Here is a 17621-nt window from a genome sequence, read left to right as displayed (position 1 = left end):
TACCGCTTCATCGGCAACGATAATCGTTTATGAGTAAGACGCCCAGGAGAATCGTACCGTGCTTATTATGCAGCAACGCACAGGATGAACTCCAAGCCGCTCGGAGTGGCCGCGTGGTTTAGGGCGCCATGTCACGGATTGCGCGGGCCCTCCCGCCGGAGGTTCGAGTCCTCCCTCGGGCATGGGTGTGTGTGTTGTTCTTAGCATAAGTTAGTTTAAGCAGAGCGTAAGTCTAGGGACCGATTACCTCAGCAGTTTGATTCCTTAGGAATTCACACACACTAACTCCGGGCATCATGACGTTAAGGATTATGGACTAAAATGGCCGTATCCATCTCCGGTGTTTATTGTGGAAGCTCTGAACAATACAAGATATAGCCGGAATACAATCCTGCCAATTCTATTGCCGTATCTACATCATCCAAACCTCTCAGACGTTCTCCTGTATGCCTTTTTTGTATAGCACTCCCGAAAATAGGAGAAAGCTACTGGCACAATTGAACTAGTGGGACGTGTCACCAGTCGTCTCCGGATAGCTCAGTCGGTAAGAATATATCCCGCGAAGGCCAATGTTTCGGGCCCGAGTTCCTGTTCAGAACGCAGTTTTATCTGCCAGTAAGTTAGCATCCATCCACAATGTTCGGTCACAAAGAGGTACAACCATTCGTGCGGAACCATTGCTTCATGATGTTCTTTCTGCATGCTCCAATGGTATCAAATTAAAAAATCGTTGTAATACAACTAATAATTCAGAAATGTATTTAGTCAGCCTATATGGAAATGTATTGCTTTGGGCTGGGAGTGGGTTTAGGAATATCAAGACACCTGATGTTAGTATCAGTGGTACCCACAGTGAAATTTTCAAAGTGATCGTCGTTCTCTCTTTCCACTTCACCGTTATTATTAAACTACGCAACACAGCCCAAAGATTTCTGTTTTAATGCTTTCGGTTCAAATGTTACTGTAACATTTTACAGATTGTAGGGGAACGAAAGGCGCGAAATTTACGTCACAAGTGTCTACCTTGCAGCAAATTTCTCAATCTTTTTGTGTGATGAAAAGCACTCAAAGTCACCAGAATTCAATACAAAAACTAAAATCCTTAATCGAGACACGATTGAGAGTTAATCAGTTTTTATACTTTATTAATAACTGTACCTCACACGTCACCGGAACCTCGTGCTTTCGCGCCGTTTACGGATTCACAATTAGACTGCAATTGGGCTTGACTGAAGGCAGCGGGGTTGCTTAATGGTACAAGGAGCACCGGCAATATCAAGATTCACCAGCTGGAAATAACGGCCGTTGGAGGGATTGGCATCATGGGATCAAATGTCCCACGATCACGCCTCTCTCCTCAACCTGCCTCGTACGCAGCAGTCGGCCAGTCTGAACAGGACTAAGCCTAGTCCGTGACTGTTGTTTACGTTTTACGTGCAATTATTTTGACTTAGTAAAACTTGGAGTCACCAAAGGCACGTGATACCTACTCGGAAGAGGCCGTAGTTTACCTGGCACTGGTATTTCATTTCACTACATTCACACGAGTATGTCAGGTAATCGATACATATTTAAAGATTATGAAACAAAATTAACACAGGATAAGACAGGCTACAGTGAGGAAAAGACTGTCGACTTGGAACTCCGCCGAGATATACGGTCGCTGAATATTTTTTTTAAAGTTAAATTTTCTTGGCCTTGTTAACATAAGGGAGAAATACGGACATAAGTAGAAATTCTTTATAGGCGTTCAGCTGATATTTAGAAGTAGCCAGTTATAAGGTGCAGTCAAAGGAAAACGAGACAGATGGGAGGAAAACTAGTTAAACTGTTTATTATTTCGAAAGTAATCGCCATAACTGTTAAAAAATTTCTCCCTCTGTGAGAGAAGACGGTCACTACTTTCATGGAAAAATATATGTGGTCGCCTACGGAATTTTGATTGTGCCCCGGCTTGCACCTCTTTGTCCGAAGCAAATCGCCGGCCACGAATGTATTTCTTCAGGGCTCCAAAAATACGGAAATCGCATGGGGCGAGATCGGGACTGTAAGGAGAATGTGTAAGGGCGTGCCACCGAAAATTCTGCAGTGTAGCCGAAACGGTGTCATTCTGTTGCAGGATAATAGCCGCCCACATGTTGTTCAAAATGTTCAAATGTTTGTTAAGTCCGAAGGGACCAAACTGCTGAGGTCATCGGTCCCTAAACTTGCACACTAATGAAACTAACTTATCCCAAGAACAACACACTCACACACACCCATTCCCGAGGGAGGACTTGAATCTCCAGCGGGAGGGTCCGTGACATGGGGCTTCTAACCGCGCGACCACTCCACGCGGCCCCACATGTTACCAAGGCTGTTTCGACTACGCTGGAGAAGCTTCGCTGGGAAGCTCTTACACATCCTCGCATACATTCCTGATCTCTTCCGATGAGGTTTCCTTATTTTTGGAGCCCTGAAAAACAGACATTCGTGGCCGTCGAGTTGCTTCGGACTAAGAGGTGCACTCCTGGGTGCGATCATGTTTCCGAGTGCAGCCGTAAACATTTTTCCATAACTGCATTGACCATCTTGTCTCACAGTGACATAAATGTATTAATAGTTATAGCGATTACTTTTCAAATAATCTAGAGTTTATATACTTTTTTCCATCTGTCTCGTTCCCATCTGACTGCGTCTTATACAGCATGTACTCATATTTCGAACCTGTAAGACTGTTTGATGGAACCTGCTTCTGTGTAAATTATAAGACGTATTAAAAAGGTATCTGTCTTAGTCACAGTGACTGATGCGCATATCTGTTTTAATTGTCTTATAAGATATACTCTCGTTGCGTATGTAAATGGATTGTGCTACGTAGCCTAACAAAAACAGCGAAGTGACAAAAAGGGACAAGACCACATTCGAGTTGAGGAGACAGCACTATTGAAGACATGAATAAGAATATACGGTATCAGGAAGCGTAGAACCCCTAGCCACACTCCTCTGACCAAGCTATGCATAGTTTTCAAGGACTTATGTGCATCTACGGCTTTAGTTTAACACTACTGTAGTGCTTTTGTGTGTCATGCACTAGACGATGGTTGGAATCAACTCTGAAAGTTTCGCATTTGATATTATCATAACACAAATTTATCTCACCCAGTTGCGTTCATCGCGTAGCTAATACACTTAATGCAGACAATTATATAGTAGAACTTACAGGTCAGTAGTGGAATGGCTTAGTTTATTTGATATTTAAGACTTAGTAGAAGAACGTGACACCAAATTACAGAATGATCAAGTCCAGGTACCATAATCCCGAAATATTCGCTATTGGAATGAGTACTTTGAATGCTTCTTCCCTGTTGTTTCCATGTAGGTCGTTTCGGTCGCAGTTCACGTTGAACTTCATGCGCAGTACTCCTGAAACACGCCAGGAAAATATTGTCGGACTGAAGGTCTTAAGTAAGTCACGAGTCGTGCCGAGATCACGTATCGGTGAGTTTCATCGTCCACGAAAAGTAAAGATGTGGATTTGAGTACCGATCCGACGAACAGTTCTTTCTGTCAGGAAGTTTCATAACGATATACACTTAACTGCATAGAGGGCGATTCATTCACTTCTGTTCCGCATCGTTTTAAAGAGGACGGACAATGAAGCCGCAGTTGCATCTTAACCAAAGACGCCTATCTTGAGGACGGTACTGTTTCAGAACAGTTACACCTCTCTATCGTGGGTTCGTAGAGACAATTGTCACTGGCATTAGCAGTTAGCGGAGAGCGGCTACAATCACTGTAGCACATTTATTAATGTTTGTTTCGATGTATTTCGAGATCGTCTTGAAGCCCTTACAACTAACTATAGGGCCTCTTTTCCATACGTCGGATGATATGTGTTTCACTCCTTACAGATGAAACCTTCGGACATCATGAGGGGCGTTTTCTTTATACATTTTTATCAGTGGTAGCGATGTACTAAACCACAGATAACGATATATGAAACGTCTCTGTTATTTTTCGACAGCGTTCCCCTTCTTTATAAAAGGCGATGTTTCGCTCTTTGACAAACACGACAATTCATCTCTACAACAAACTAGTACGACTCAATATGTACACAGAGAATATGTGTAATATGTTCTAGACTGAAATCCGTAGGCGGCTCCAGTCACTCGTTACAACCATCATTTTTATTGAACCGATGGAAAGAATTTGTATAAATATTACTTTCGTTATTTCAATACTGTAGTTGTCATTTTAGATTGTAGGAAGACTCTTTCTAATCACCGTCTTATTAGGTAAGAAGGAAGAATAGGGTATAACCTTCATCGAATACGACGTCATTAGAGACAGAACTCATACCCTGATTGGACATGTATGGTGAAGAAAATAAGACGCCTCGTTTCCAAAGCGTCCACTTCAGCGGCGGAAGAGCGGAAGTTCTCAAGCTGTACAGCTGGACGGTATTTGAATCGTGCTTCTTCCGGAGCGCAACCCGCACCACGTGCTCACTCCGTTTACTACTTTACAGTTACATACTGCTATTTTGGAAGGAAAGATAACCATAAAAATACTGTTTTGACCACTGTTGTCAATTCCAGTTATACAGCACGCGTTGTAAAAATCTTTGGTCCAAAAAGATTGTGTCCATGACGGTTGAAAACAGCTTTTACACGACTTCACAAAGCAGTCAGAGGAACTGTAGCTAGAGCAGTAGTCCCATTATTTTCATTTAGGTTATCCGTAGTTTCATAAAGCTCTGTCGTGAAATGTTCTTTTCACTGTTCTTGTCAGTTCTCAGCAATTCCTATGATTCTAACGGCTCCACACTTATTAAGATGACACACGCCCTTGGGAGGGTCACAAGTCTTCGAGGTCCATAGCAGTAACAGGCCTTTTTGAAACTAATTGTCAACACTAAAAACGTTTAATAATTTCTGTTTGTGGCTCTTCGGACAACGAATGCTATGCCGTAATAGCACATGAGTATCAGGCTCGACACATGATGTAGAATAAAACTTTCGTGGGCTACGCCACTTACAGTACTTTTCACAACATAACAATTACAGATATTCACCTATAAGGAGTAAACAACCAATATTTATATCAGACAGATAGTTTGAGTCAACGTGCCGAAATTTAAGTCATACACCGATTGTTGTTCCTGATCAACTGCAAACAAAATAAATAAAAAACACGGCCATAAATACACCGTAGAAAGCGACGCAAAAATTCAAGTTGGGCACCCTTGGTGTGTGTCGACGTGTGCTTCATAAACTACAAAATTCATGTCTATTAGATTACTGGAAGTATGGAAGGCTCCGCAGTCACCTCCGAAACTTTTACAGCACTCTGCTATACGTGTAATGGAGAAACGACATTAACTAACGGGTGAAATATGTATAATGTAAGTAGGTAGATATCGACTTTCACTTTGAAATATGTTTCTCAGATATGTTTTAATTGTTGTTATAATTAAGAATAAGTCTACTTAAGACGATAAATATTGATAATAGCAGTTATTTTTCAGTAACTATGTTACAAATTGAAACTCACATAAAATACAAAATTAAATTGACATATGAGAACTCTGAAGCATTTTAAGCACTGAGGAGCAGAATGTATCCCATGCAGAGTGTCCCAGAAATGTTGTGACACACTTCGAGGGGTCGTGCCCCTAAATGTTGTTTGTTAGTCAGTGATTTGATACAATCACCAGTCTCCTATGAATGCGATGCTCTGTTGCCTCGGTGGATGGCCGTTTCGGACACGGGTTTCCATCTGCAGTTTACTTTTCTCCTGACAACAACCTCCAAAATCTCCGATGTTTTTCGGTATACAATAGAAAAATAAACTGCAGACGGGAAACTGTGTCCGAAACCGTCATCCATCGCATTCGTAGGAGACGAGGCCTTTCTGCGCAGCAGCTGGCTGCATATTCTCCACTGGCGATCGTGGAAAACAGTCAAGATCACTGAATAACAAACAAGATGCCTAATTGAAACAGCAATGTCAGAAGAAGTTATTTTAGCAATGGATTATATTCCAGCACTGTGTTTATGGATTAGACAAGTATATAAATTGGGTAAATTGTGTAGTGTCCCTGATGAGGTGAGTGATTTCACACTATCCGTGCATTAGACAGCTTTAAGACTAACATGTTAAGTGGATCGCGTAAATTGTGAGTCTTTTAAGTATAAGAGCAGCTGAGTTTTGTAGCAGCCTTTGTGGGGCAGAGGTTTCTGAACGACGTCTGTCCTGGATGTTCTTTTCAGACGACTGTTCACAGACCTCTGCATGATAAACGGTTCGATTCCCAAGCTGTAATTCACCTGTTCTTTTGAAGACTGTACAAATAAAAGACAGTTTAAATTATAGCTTGATTTACATTCGGTAACATTTATATAATACACTGCGGTTGACTCGATGTGTGCACGTAATTATAAAACTAAGGTGTTTCAAAGAGGCAAGATTTCACCGAATTATAAATAATCACAAAATACGGACTCTGTAAGGCAGAAGCCATGTGTCTAATTTCAGTGCTGAAATAGAAATCGTTGATATACATATACGATTTAGGAAACAACGTTGAACATATAGCAGATAGAAATCATTCTGTTTGCAGACAGGAAAACAACGGGGTTATGTACACCTTTTTGCAGTGCCCGGATTTGCTCACACTTCAAAACCATAAATGTCGATGTCAGACAGTCTTCCGTGTCCGCTGGATGCCGTTCCGTAACGATGCGGTTTAGAATCTTATGAAACGCGTGTTTTACTTATATCGCTTTTGTGGTAGAATACGAAGGTAGCGTCGGAGTAAATCTTTCGGGAGTTACGGGATGTCATTAGATGCAAAGATCGGATCTGGAATACTATCGCGCTAGTAAGATTAGACGGCAGATTGTGCCAGCTGCCTATAAGGTATTTGCGATCAACCTCTCGCTTCTCACTTACAATGGGACCCTCCCAGCATTCACCTCCTGCTATTGAAAAGCATAAAACAGGATAGCCGCACGGGGATTTGAGCTCTGCTCCTGTGAAATACGAGTCTAGTGTGTTAACCATTGCACCACCTCCCTCGGCAGTAGTTGAACTCGGAGTGATGCTAAGAGCCGCTGAGAAGAGGGGGAATTTGGTGATGCGAGATCGGAAGTAGATGTTAGTGGACTGAAAATTTTTTAAAAAATAGTTTTAAAAGTAAATATGCAAACCGCTAGATCAGAAGTAATATTCAGTTCCATGTGTCGAAGTTGAAGAGTCGTCTAGTATGGCCTGAAATATCATTTGTTTGAACAGTGGACTATCGATCAAGCATATTGCTACTGTTTTCCGACTGTTACTATAATGCGAAAAAAATTAGGAGTGTTAATCAATTACCTCTCCATGAGATACTTCGAGCTTCAAAATATTAAGGAACTGATTAAATCTCGACTTCGCAGAGGACGCCGAAAGAAAAACCGAGCGTGGTGCCGCAGTGGTTAATATCCTGACCTCGCATCCGGGAGGACGGTGATTCAAACCCGCGTCCTGCCATCCAGATTTAGGTTTCCCGTTATTCCCCTAAATCACCCGAGGCAAATTCCGGGATGGTTTGTTTAGAAAGGCACGGACGACTTCCTTCCCGATCCTTAGAACATTATGGCTTATGCCCCGTCTCTAATGTCCTCGATATCGACTGGACGTTAAACTGTAACCTTCCTCCATTGCTTCCGAGAGCAAAGTGTTTGTCACTGGTCTACCCTTCTTTTGTAATGGTTGAGGAGTCGCAGAGTTTATAGTAGCTGTGTTGGACGATCAGAACTGCTTCACTAAAAAAGTGTTCTCAATACCTTCGAGGAGTTGGGAATGTGGGTTTCAGAGGAGGCGTGCAAGAGTTAAGTCGCTGCAGTCGCACTTTCCTCTGTGTCCTCGGTGGCTCAGATGGCTGGAGCGTCTGCCATGTAAGTAGGAGATCCCAGGTTCGAGTCCCGATCGGGGCACACATTTTCAACTGTCCCCGTTGACTTATATCAACGCCTGTATGCAACTAGGGGTATTTATTTCATTGTAATTTTCTTCGAGGAGTCATTCGTAAAGGACGAAATGGGTGCCAGAAATTGACTGTTGTGATTCACCTGGTGAGTTTAAATCATCATTCACAAATGGCCATATATCTATATAATCCTTACGTCATTACAAGCAGGAAAAATGGTTTTTACACGTGTCTAAAGAGGTATTGGCTGTATTTCTCAGTCAAATTTCTTTGATGTAAGTGCGTAGTCCCTTGGTACTAAGAGGCTACCGGCATAAGCGCCGGCAACATGTGTCCAGTCAGAGAAACGTCTGGCAAACGGATAACGTCGTCTCCTCTGCTAGAAGGAAATTGTATGGTAAGACGCTGTATTTTAGGAAATTAGCGCTAGGAGCTTTTGAGTAGAAAATGAGACTCTGGGGTTTACATCTGCCCTAAAGAATCAGCTGGAATGAGAATGTGTGCAGTTCATCACAGTACTACTGGTGGACGCACCTATGCCATCGCCTGGCATCATAGCAGTTGTGCATCCGGTATTTACATGATGCTCAACTGTTCAACAAGCTACGATATAAGCGTTAATGCAGCCAGTGACACGCTGGCAGCTGACACATAATAAATTCTAACAAGTGCAGCTTAATTTAGTTACAATGACGACTACATATGGGTTTCTAATTTTTTAATCTAACTTCGCAACATCGTGCTCGATGGTACGGCCGACACGATTATGTGGCGCGTCTATAATTAACATCGCCTGTCAGGGCCATTACGAACTGTCAGTAGTCTGAACAGCATTCACTGTGCCCGAGGAGGTGCAGAACATAAAGCCGTACTCTTTATTCGCAACTCTTTCTTTGAAAACCGAGCAGTAGAATAACGAAGGATATCAACCGTGGATCTCGTGAAGGAGCCTTACTGGCATTCACCTTACGTGTTTTAAATCGTGTAAAACTTAAATCAGGATAGCTGAAGGGAGATGTGAACCTCGTTCCTAAACAGAAGCGTGTGGGAAAATATCACTTAGCAACTGGTCTAAAAGTATTGGGTTAAAACCAAATCAGCGAACAGAGAATTATAGTCTAACCATCGTGAGGAGGAATACCAATAAACACGTCAAATGCCTCTCTGAATCTGGGAGAATAGAGCGAAAGTGTTATAGAGTCTCTTCACGGTGACAAAGAGAAGCAGTTTTTTGTGATACTGCAGTTTATTGCTAATTATTATTTATATCGCCACTGATCGTGAGTGGTGGACATTTCATGCTTTTTATGATTCCTCGATGACACTGCTGCTTTTATTTTTCAGCAGTGTCCTCAGATTAAGCGTGGTGGTAGATGGTGCCTAATTAATAGCTTAAAGTGACAATGTGAAGAATTTAGGGGCTGATACTGAGGTGAATCTTAGATCGAACGTGTGCCTTCATCGTCATCGAGGTGCAGAGAAGACCCTTGCTGAACTATGGTACAGCCTCTTTCGGTTGCATAGGCGTGCGACGACATTCAGTGCTGAAGGCTCCGAGAGCCTTTCGTTAGCTTTTGCGTCAGAAACTGTGCGTTCCGGGATACATGGTAATCTACTAGCTTCTGCCAGCAGCAACGGCTGAACGCAACCATGTATACAAGTAAGAATACCATATGAATCATAGGAGGCCACAGACTATACAGGATACATGCTGGCGAGCAGTTCATTACACTTAGTTCAGAATAACCCCGGTAGTTGCAGACTTTAGCAGTGCTTGCGCCACCGGCGAAAGAGAACGTGAGCGGAACGTGGTTTCTAACATCGTGAACGATGAGAAGCGATCGCCTGGTGCTTCGTCTTCAATGTGATGAGAGACCGCAGCGGCAATTGTGGACTACACCTGGGTGCCCGACACAAAGATTTTGCTCCAGAAACTATAAATGCATGATACAGCCGCGTTAACTTTATTAGCGACTGTCGGAGATGGGCAGAGAAGACCCCCCCCCCCCCCCCCCCGAAGAAGATTATGGAGATGTTGATGTATTTCAAGACGCTTAAAATTTTGAAAAGAGAACTTCTCCCTGGAAAAAAATTTGCGTGACAACAGATTTTAGCATGGAAATAAAGTTTAGAACATGTGTGGTAAGTTAAAATGATCAAACCAGTCGTTAATCGAAAATAGTGTTTTTCTGTGCCGGCCGCAGTGGCCGAGCGGTTCTAGGCGCTTCAGTCCGGACCCGCGCTGCTGCTACGGTCGCAGGTTCGTATGATGTCCTTAGGTTAGTTAGGTTTAAGTAGTTCTAAGTCTAGGGGACTGATGACCTCAGATGTTAAGTCTCATAGGGCTTAGAGCCATTTGTTTTTCTGTATTTCGAAGTCAAAGGCCAATCAAAGGCAATATTCTCGTTTGCAATATTAAAATGTTCGAAGTTTGAACCTGTTACTTGTTTCCCTACACACGTTCCAAGTATCTCAGGCGAAGGTATCACGTCATCATCATCAGTAGAGATACATGCACGACTGGATGAATTAAACGTCGGCCGAACTTTAAATTTTCATCCATATCTTTCGAGTATGTTGTATTGTATCACGGTTGTATAAGATTTTATTATAGCAAATGACACAAAGGACGACGCATTTTCTTGTAGGCCTTTAATGTGTCGGCGGCTTGACACCGTATATTTTCATAGCACGCAAGTTACAATTAAAAATTAAAAAAATCATTTTAACTTCAGAAAAATATATTTCAACACGGCGTCTACTTGTTCCAGCCAAGAAAGAAATCTTGCATCGTACAGATCAACATTTGACTGAGAATGTGAAACGCTGGATCCTGTTGTTTGTGATCGTAGATGCTCACATCCCGCCTGAGAATGCCTTCACATTAGTTTTACTTATTAATACGAGCTTACCCTGCAGATAGGGTACGCATATTCAAATGGTAGACAAATATAGGTGTCCGAGCGTATTTTCGGAGCAAAATGGTTCAAACGGCTCTGAGCACTATGGGACTGAACATCTATGGTCATCAGTCCCCTAGAACTTAGAACAACTTAAACCTAACTAACCTAAGGACAGCACACAACACCCAGCCATCACGAGGCAGAGAAAATCCCTGACCCCGCCGGTAATCTAACCCCTGGAACCCCGGCGTGGGAAGCGAGAACGCTACCGCACGACCACGAGATGCGGGCGAATCCGTTTATTACGACTCAAAAGTAGGCGCATAAATTCTTAACTCTCACTAAAATCAGGGAACGACATGTGGTTTCGGATACTGGTTGGATGTCTTCAGTGGGTGAAATAAGCCCATAAGATGTTCAGAATACAACAGTAGATACGAATGGTTAAATAACATGTGTGCATCCGCAAGGAAGGAAGAACGTCCCGTCGACGTCAATAAAGAGAGAAGGCGAAGGACAGTTAATGTAATCGGCGTGTATTTTACAGGGCAACCATCCAGGATTTGCCTTACGCTGTTTGAGGAAGAAACGCATAACATAAATCTAAGTGGTCTTACCACTGCGTCACTTTGTTCAGCGCCACCTCCAGGAAAACGAGCTAGTGACTGAGGCACTGTGCCATCATTTGAAATAAATTGCCTGAAGGTCAGTGAAGGATGAGAGCGTCATTGTGCGGGCCCTGGAGCTTAAAGATGGCGTTAGCTCCGCCGGAAGAGGCGTAAGTGGGAAAGTCCGAGCGAACGAGTCAAATGGTAACAATGTGGCCCTCTTCCCTAAGACATATACGTGCCGCCCAAAGCCTCGCCAACACAAACTTGTCCCAGATACGATCTTAACTGAACAACTCGACAAAAAACGTGATGCAAATAAAAAGAAAGATGTTGAACACTGCACATGGAACAGTCGACTCGAAGCTCCCTGAACACACGACACGTTTAGCTTTACATTTCATGGTCCATTTGGTCATAAAGTACGTTGAGCACAGTCGTTGAATGATGATACACAATAAATCACGATCAGGAGAGCTTAGTGCGTTTAAAGCTCGCTTGACATACTCCGTTCGATGTCTAAATGGAGAGTACGTGGAAGCAGCTGTGAAAAGGTCAAGTATACTGCAGACGATGTAACATTCAGATTCAAGAAACACTACTAAGTAATTAGCTCCTAATGAAATCGATGGACGCTTCAGATAACATAGACCAACTTTCTACGATAATATGGGAGAAATACTAACTGTAAATAACGCATCGTGTGAAGTTCTTTCCCCATTCTAACTGATCTGGCACTGTTAATGATACATCTGATTAAGCCTTTTTTTTAGAAAAGAAATACATGTGACAGTCAAAGCAAATATGTTACTTCAATAAAGCCATAAAGAAATATTGCTGCTAACAGCTACTTAACATGATTCTTTCCGTCCTTCTTGTAAGCTTCTTATTTTGCTCACACTTATTTTACTTACACACTCTTAAAAATAAATCGTATTTTGCTTCAAATTTAGAAGTACAAGAGATGGTGTGATAATATATTATTGGTGTGATATGTATATTATCTAAAATGATCATCGAATTAGGAGTTTTTCCACAACAATCCACACAGATAGTGCTTCCTGACATCCTTCACCGCCTAAAATGCAAATCTCATAGTCGTCAAATAATATAAACGATGTAGTTAAGTTATTTATATACTAGGCTCCTCGTCAGACTAACTAGGTTTCAGATTTCTGTTCTCTCATATTTAAGGTCTTCCCGGTTTCGCAAAATAGCTTCACACGAATGAAAAGATTGTTCTTTGAAGAAATCCACGACTTATTTCTTCCTCCATTTCTGTCTAACGTAACTAGTGCCACGCCTCTAATAAACTGGACGTCAGCTGAACCTTAAAATCAAACCTTCCTTCTTGTTTTCACGTAAAATAACGTGACAAACAAATAACGATTCCATATTGTTTCCTTGTTTTAAGTAGTTTAGGTCTGTATTCGCACAAACTATACGTGTCAAGATATGAATTTAAGTAGGAACAAATCATTTTTAACATTGTTCAGCGACGTGAGAGACATGTGCATTTCGCTTGTTCTCAAAATAAGTTGCTGGGAGCATAGTCGTGAACCAATCGATCTTAAGTTGTCTGCAGCGCTGTGTCACCAGCTTACACATGTTTAATTAGAAAATAATTCGCTTCTGCACCGTAATGTGAAAAAACAGATATGGCATGCTGTTTTATTTCTGTATTTATTTTCTTGTAATAAATAATGGTTCAAATGGCTCTGAGCACTATTGGACTTGACGTCTCAGGTCATCAGTCCCCTAGAACTTAGAACTACTTAAACCTAACTAACCTAAGGACATCACACACATCCACGCCCGAGGTAGGATTCGAACCTGGGACCGTAGTGGTGCGCGGTTCCAGACTGAAGCGCCTAGAACCGCTCGGCCACATCGGCCGGCTCTTGTAATAAACATTCTGAGACAACATGTAGGTGATAACAACATTGACGTGGACTCTTATATGTGAAAAGCATCAGCTAGCACTATGGTCTGGTTTCCACGTTAAACGATAACTGTCCTCCCCCATAACCAGCAGTAAAGTTACTTCTAAATTCGTAAAAGGGCCCCTTCAATCAGATTATGCCTAATAAAGCCCTGCGATATATAATTCAACATTTGAGTCAATTCTCGCTTTATTTTTGAATGAATAATTATTACGACATGTGATTAACTGAATATTTCCGTTCATAATAAACAAGGTGTTTTTTTTAACGATTTTCAGCACTAATGCCTCGTTAGGCACAGTTCTGTATTGTTTATGACCGTACACCGCGCTCTGTCACTGCTGAAAAGCTGAATAGTGAAACGAAATGATCCTATGTGTTATCATTTGTTCTCAGGTCATGATTGCTTATTAGTTCGTTCATGGTTCTGCTGCTATATAATGAGGGAAACGACAAATATAATCAGGGGTTCCTTTATGTTCTGGTTTTCCTTTAAATTATAGTTCAGTGAAGTACAAATAGTATCAGTAGCAATTGCCGATGAGACAGGATAGGTGAGAGAATCCTCAATTACGAAGGTAATTCTCATTAGACGTACACATGTCTTCCCGATCCACATCACACTTAACAGTGCTTTCCTTTTCTTCTTCTTCTTGTTTTTCTTTTTTTGTCGGCCGTTTCAGAATTTCTGATTTTAGCTGCACGATCTGGAAAAGAATATCTATGGGATTCCATACTGTCGTGTTCTGTTTTAACAAGCACGAAGTAGTAGAATACATGTCACGGAGCATTTGAGGTCTAGTTACAGTCGAAGACTGGAGCAAGAGGCTATCAGCAGCGTAATTGATAAATGAACGAAACATATCGTCATAATTCTCAGTCACTAAACTGTAAAGGTTGCATAATTTAATCTGAAGCATTCTTGTGAAAGTAAAATAAATGAAAAAAATTTGTTTTCCATAAGCCTGGTGCAATGCTGCGAACTGATCATTTGAGTAATCCCCACATATTGCTCTGTACGGCTGAGTCTTTGGCAATCGCAATGATGTACTTACAAAAGGAAGATGGTAAAAAGTACTCTAACATGGGTGTAAACTTAGTTGTAATTGAGCTTTTATACCAATCGGCATTGAATATTAATAAGTTAAGTGCGAACTTTGTTTGCTGTGTAAGTGAATGCTTTTGGTGTTAGACGCTCTTTCTCTTAACGCTACTGAAACACGTTTGAAAATATGCGAGAGAAGTAGCAAAGTATATCATATGTGGTTACGTGCTTCTTTGATATCGGAAAAGTCTTCCTGTAACTAAAAAGATAACCTCTGTATCTCATATAATTTTTAGAGGAAAAGAGAGCAATAAAGAAATGACATCATTGGCTCCGACAACCTGCTTTAGAAAAGTATTGTCGATATATTGGAGACTAACAGTCTCTCTTTAGGTATGTCAGTCTCAAGAAAATTGTATTAGAATTGACTACTTCTAATTTCTTCCGCTATATAGAAGATTTTCTTGTAATAAGTGTGAACGATTCTTTACATTCAGCGATTTTGTATGAGAAATAAGTATTCTGTATCTATAAAACTGTCTGTGAGGCCAGGTATGGATTGCGGGTCGCGGGGATAAAGGAGTCGGATGACAAAATTGTTATTTTAAAGTGTGCCGTGAAGGAGTGGCTCTGCATGCAAATGAGAGGGGCAATGCTGGCTGACGCCAAGAAAGCAGTTTCACAACCTGCTCCAGCCGTTCCTTCCTAACGGTCCTGCCAACCTATCTTCACTGCTATAACTAAAGTTTTCAGTTTCTCTTGATGTTCCTGTAAGTAATATTTAAATTTCGTTCTGAAAAGAAGATTTGAGAAGAAATTGACATTCGTCGTCCTGTGTTGAAATATTTCACTCTCTGGCTCTAAATAAGTTCTTTTGAGGGCTACTATACATTCTAGAATCACGTAATGTATGTGGTCTCTTAGGGCAAAAGTATAAGACTTACAGATTGCCTCTGAAACGCTGCAATTAAGCAACACTGGTCGCGTTTACATCTTCAAACGCCACGTTAAGGACAAGTACACTCAAAATAAACAAACATGTAAAAAAAATATAACGTATTTCCGGCGAAATTCACACTTGTGACCAACCCTGGATAGAGCAACGTAGAACACAACTCACTGCTACTGTAACGTCTCAATAATCGGTAAGCCAAAATTAAGGAATAGGTTTTTCGCGGTTAGATCAGCACACCATTCTTCGGCAACGCAATAACATGTATCACGGGGCTACAGGTTTTTCTGTTTAGACATACTAATTTGACCACACGATTTAGCTGAAATATTTAACACCTTTTGTGCTTGAATCATTAATACGTCTTCTGAATAAATTTCGAAAGCTGAGGAATTTTTGTAACAGCACATGTTTATCAACAGAACCGTCATTGCTCGTCGTGCATCTGCTTGTCGTTACAAAGGGAAAAAACTGTATTAATCTTACCATATTTGCGCTATTAATTTCCCACAACTTTTCCAAGGCACAGAATTCTATACTCTTACGTTTCTGTTGCATCTTAAAGCAAAATTTAGGAGCTGCACGTAAAAATGCCATAAAATATTTTCTAAATGGAAAAACGAGCTTGTTACGCACCCCAACTGCGCAAAAATCGCAAAATATAGTTGCGAAATATTTTTGCGCAACAAAGATACGTTTTATAGGTAATGTGATTTGTTAACTCGCCAACAAGACTGACAGTAACATCGTTTACTGGCAGCTAACAAGCTACCGCCGTGCAGTAATGTGAAGAGATTTCCACAGAATTCAGGAACGTAGAAAATGAAGTAATAACAAGAAAAGATATAAACTGCTTTTAAGCCTAAATTTCGTTCGAATAATTAGTACATAAAACATGTTTTCATTTCATGGAATTGATTACAAATACGCAATGATGGCGGCATAAAGGATCTGAAGCAAATTTGGGCATATATAAACAACAGTTGTTTGCATATCAGGCGGCCCTAAATTCCCATTATATTCATAACGTAAGTGACGTAAAATGTGTTAGTACGTGCGCAGGAATGGTACAGCTGACCTTTCTGGATGACCGCGTATATATGCACGTAAATGGAAATGGAAGGAACTGTTTACGAAGGTAGCAGTGGCTGCCAGCGTTCGGCCCCGAACCGATGCGTTCCTGGAAACGCCGTTACAGCCACTGCCCGTTTTCTGCGAGCTACAGATCGCCGGAAATAACCACATTTTGTTCACATAGTCAGTTTCGTACAGCGCCATCTCTTAATATCCATTTATAACGTGGAGGAGGAATTGCTGAAAATTCTAGCACTCTATGTACGTACGAGTACACGCGAGAGAATTCTTTTGTTTCTCCAGAATCGAATCAGTAGAGTAAATCAGCATCGGCAGCGACTGCGTTAGGCTCGTTGCACGTGAAGAGATTAACCTTTTTCTCCAGCGTCGTTCGTGGCGAAATACAGTCGATACACCCTAAAGACACAGGCAACACAGGAGGCTGAAGATATCTCGAGGTAAGATAAGATGCGAAAATAGAGCCTCAGAAAACCTAATAGCCGACATCTTTTGCTACTGAAAGCACGATAACTCTTCACGAAGTGGGAAAAAAAAGAACTAAATAGAGAGATATATGTGATGTCAAAAGAGTAAACGAAGCAAATAAATTGCCGACTGTGCTGTTAGAGTCGAGCCGGAAAAACAGAGCGGCGGTTGTCGGGGCAGTGAGTTGTCAGCGAAGGCGCCCGCGCGCCACTCTCCCCAATCACAGATTCGCCCAATTCTGCAGAGCGGTGGCCGCCTGTTACGTAACTGAGGCCGCGCACGCCGGCTGAGGGGTGAGGCGACCAGACTGTCGCGGAATGGTCTAGACGCGGGTATCGATAACCGGAACGCTTTACACGAGGGTTCGTCAGACTTTTTTTCCTCTCGTGGATGTGTGAGGTAACTGCAGAAGACAGAGTGAGACGTTTGGAGTGGCAGGTGTCCCGTGGTGCTGCTGCGGACTTACACTAGAAGCGGGCAGCGGGCGGGTGGCGCGGCGGCGGCGGCATGGCAGTCGGCGGCACAGACGGGCACTCGCACACAACAGCACGGCGCGAGGGTCGCGTGCACACTGAGGCCGACCACTTTCACTGCGGGCCTGCCGGCCGCCGCCGCCGCTGCCCCGCCAGCTTCCAGCACTCTTCCCGCTCTCGCCT

The 17621-nt window shown here is 42.1% G+C and overlaps 1 protein-coding gene across 2 annotated transcripts in view; it reads right to left on the bottom strand.

Annotated features, from left to right (window-relative positions):
* The window catches only part of LOC126298492 (uncharacterized), a 1054904-nt gene that overhangs the window by 824749 nt on the left and 212534 nt on the right, over positions 1-17621 (bottom strand). Inside the window, exon 1 of one of the 2 annotated variants that reach the window (XM_049989829.1) lies at positions 17432-17524. The exons of the other annotated variant lie outside the window; for it this stretch is intronic. The gene's annotated coding sequence lies outside the window, so the exon portion shown is untranslated. Of the gene's footprint in view, positions 1-17431; positions 17525-17621 lie in introns of those variants that run through there. 2 annotated transcript variants of the gene reach the window in all.

Source organism: Schistocerca gregaria, chromosome X (assembly GCF_023897955.1).
Source record: "Schistocerca gregaria isolate iqSchGreg1 chromosome X, iqSchGreg1.2, whole genome shotgun sequence".
Classification (NCBI taxonomy): Eukaryota; Metazoa; Arthropoda; class Insecta; order Orthoptera; family Acrididae; genus Schistocerca; species Schistocerca gregaria.
This window is presented reverse-complemented; position numbering and strand designations above follow the sequence as displayed.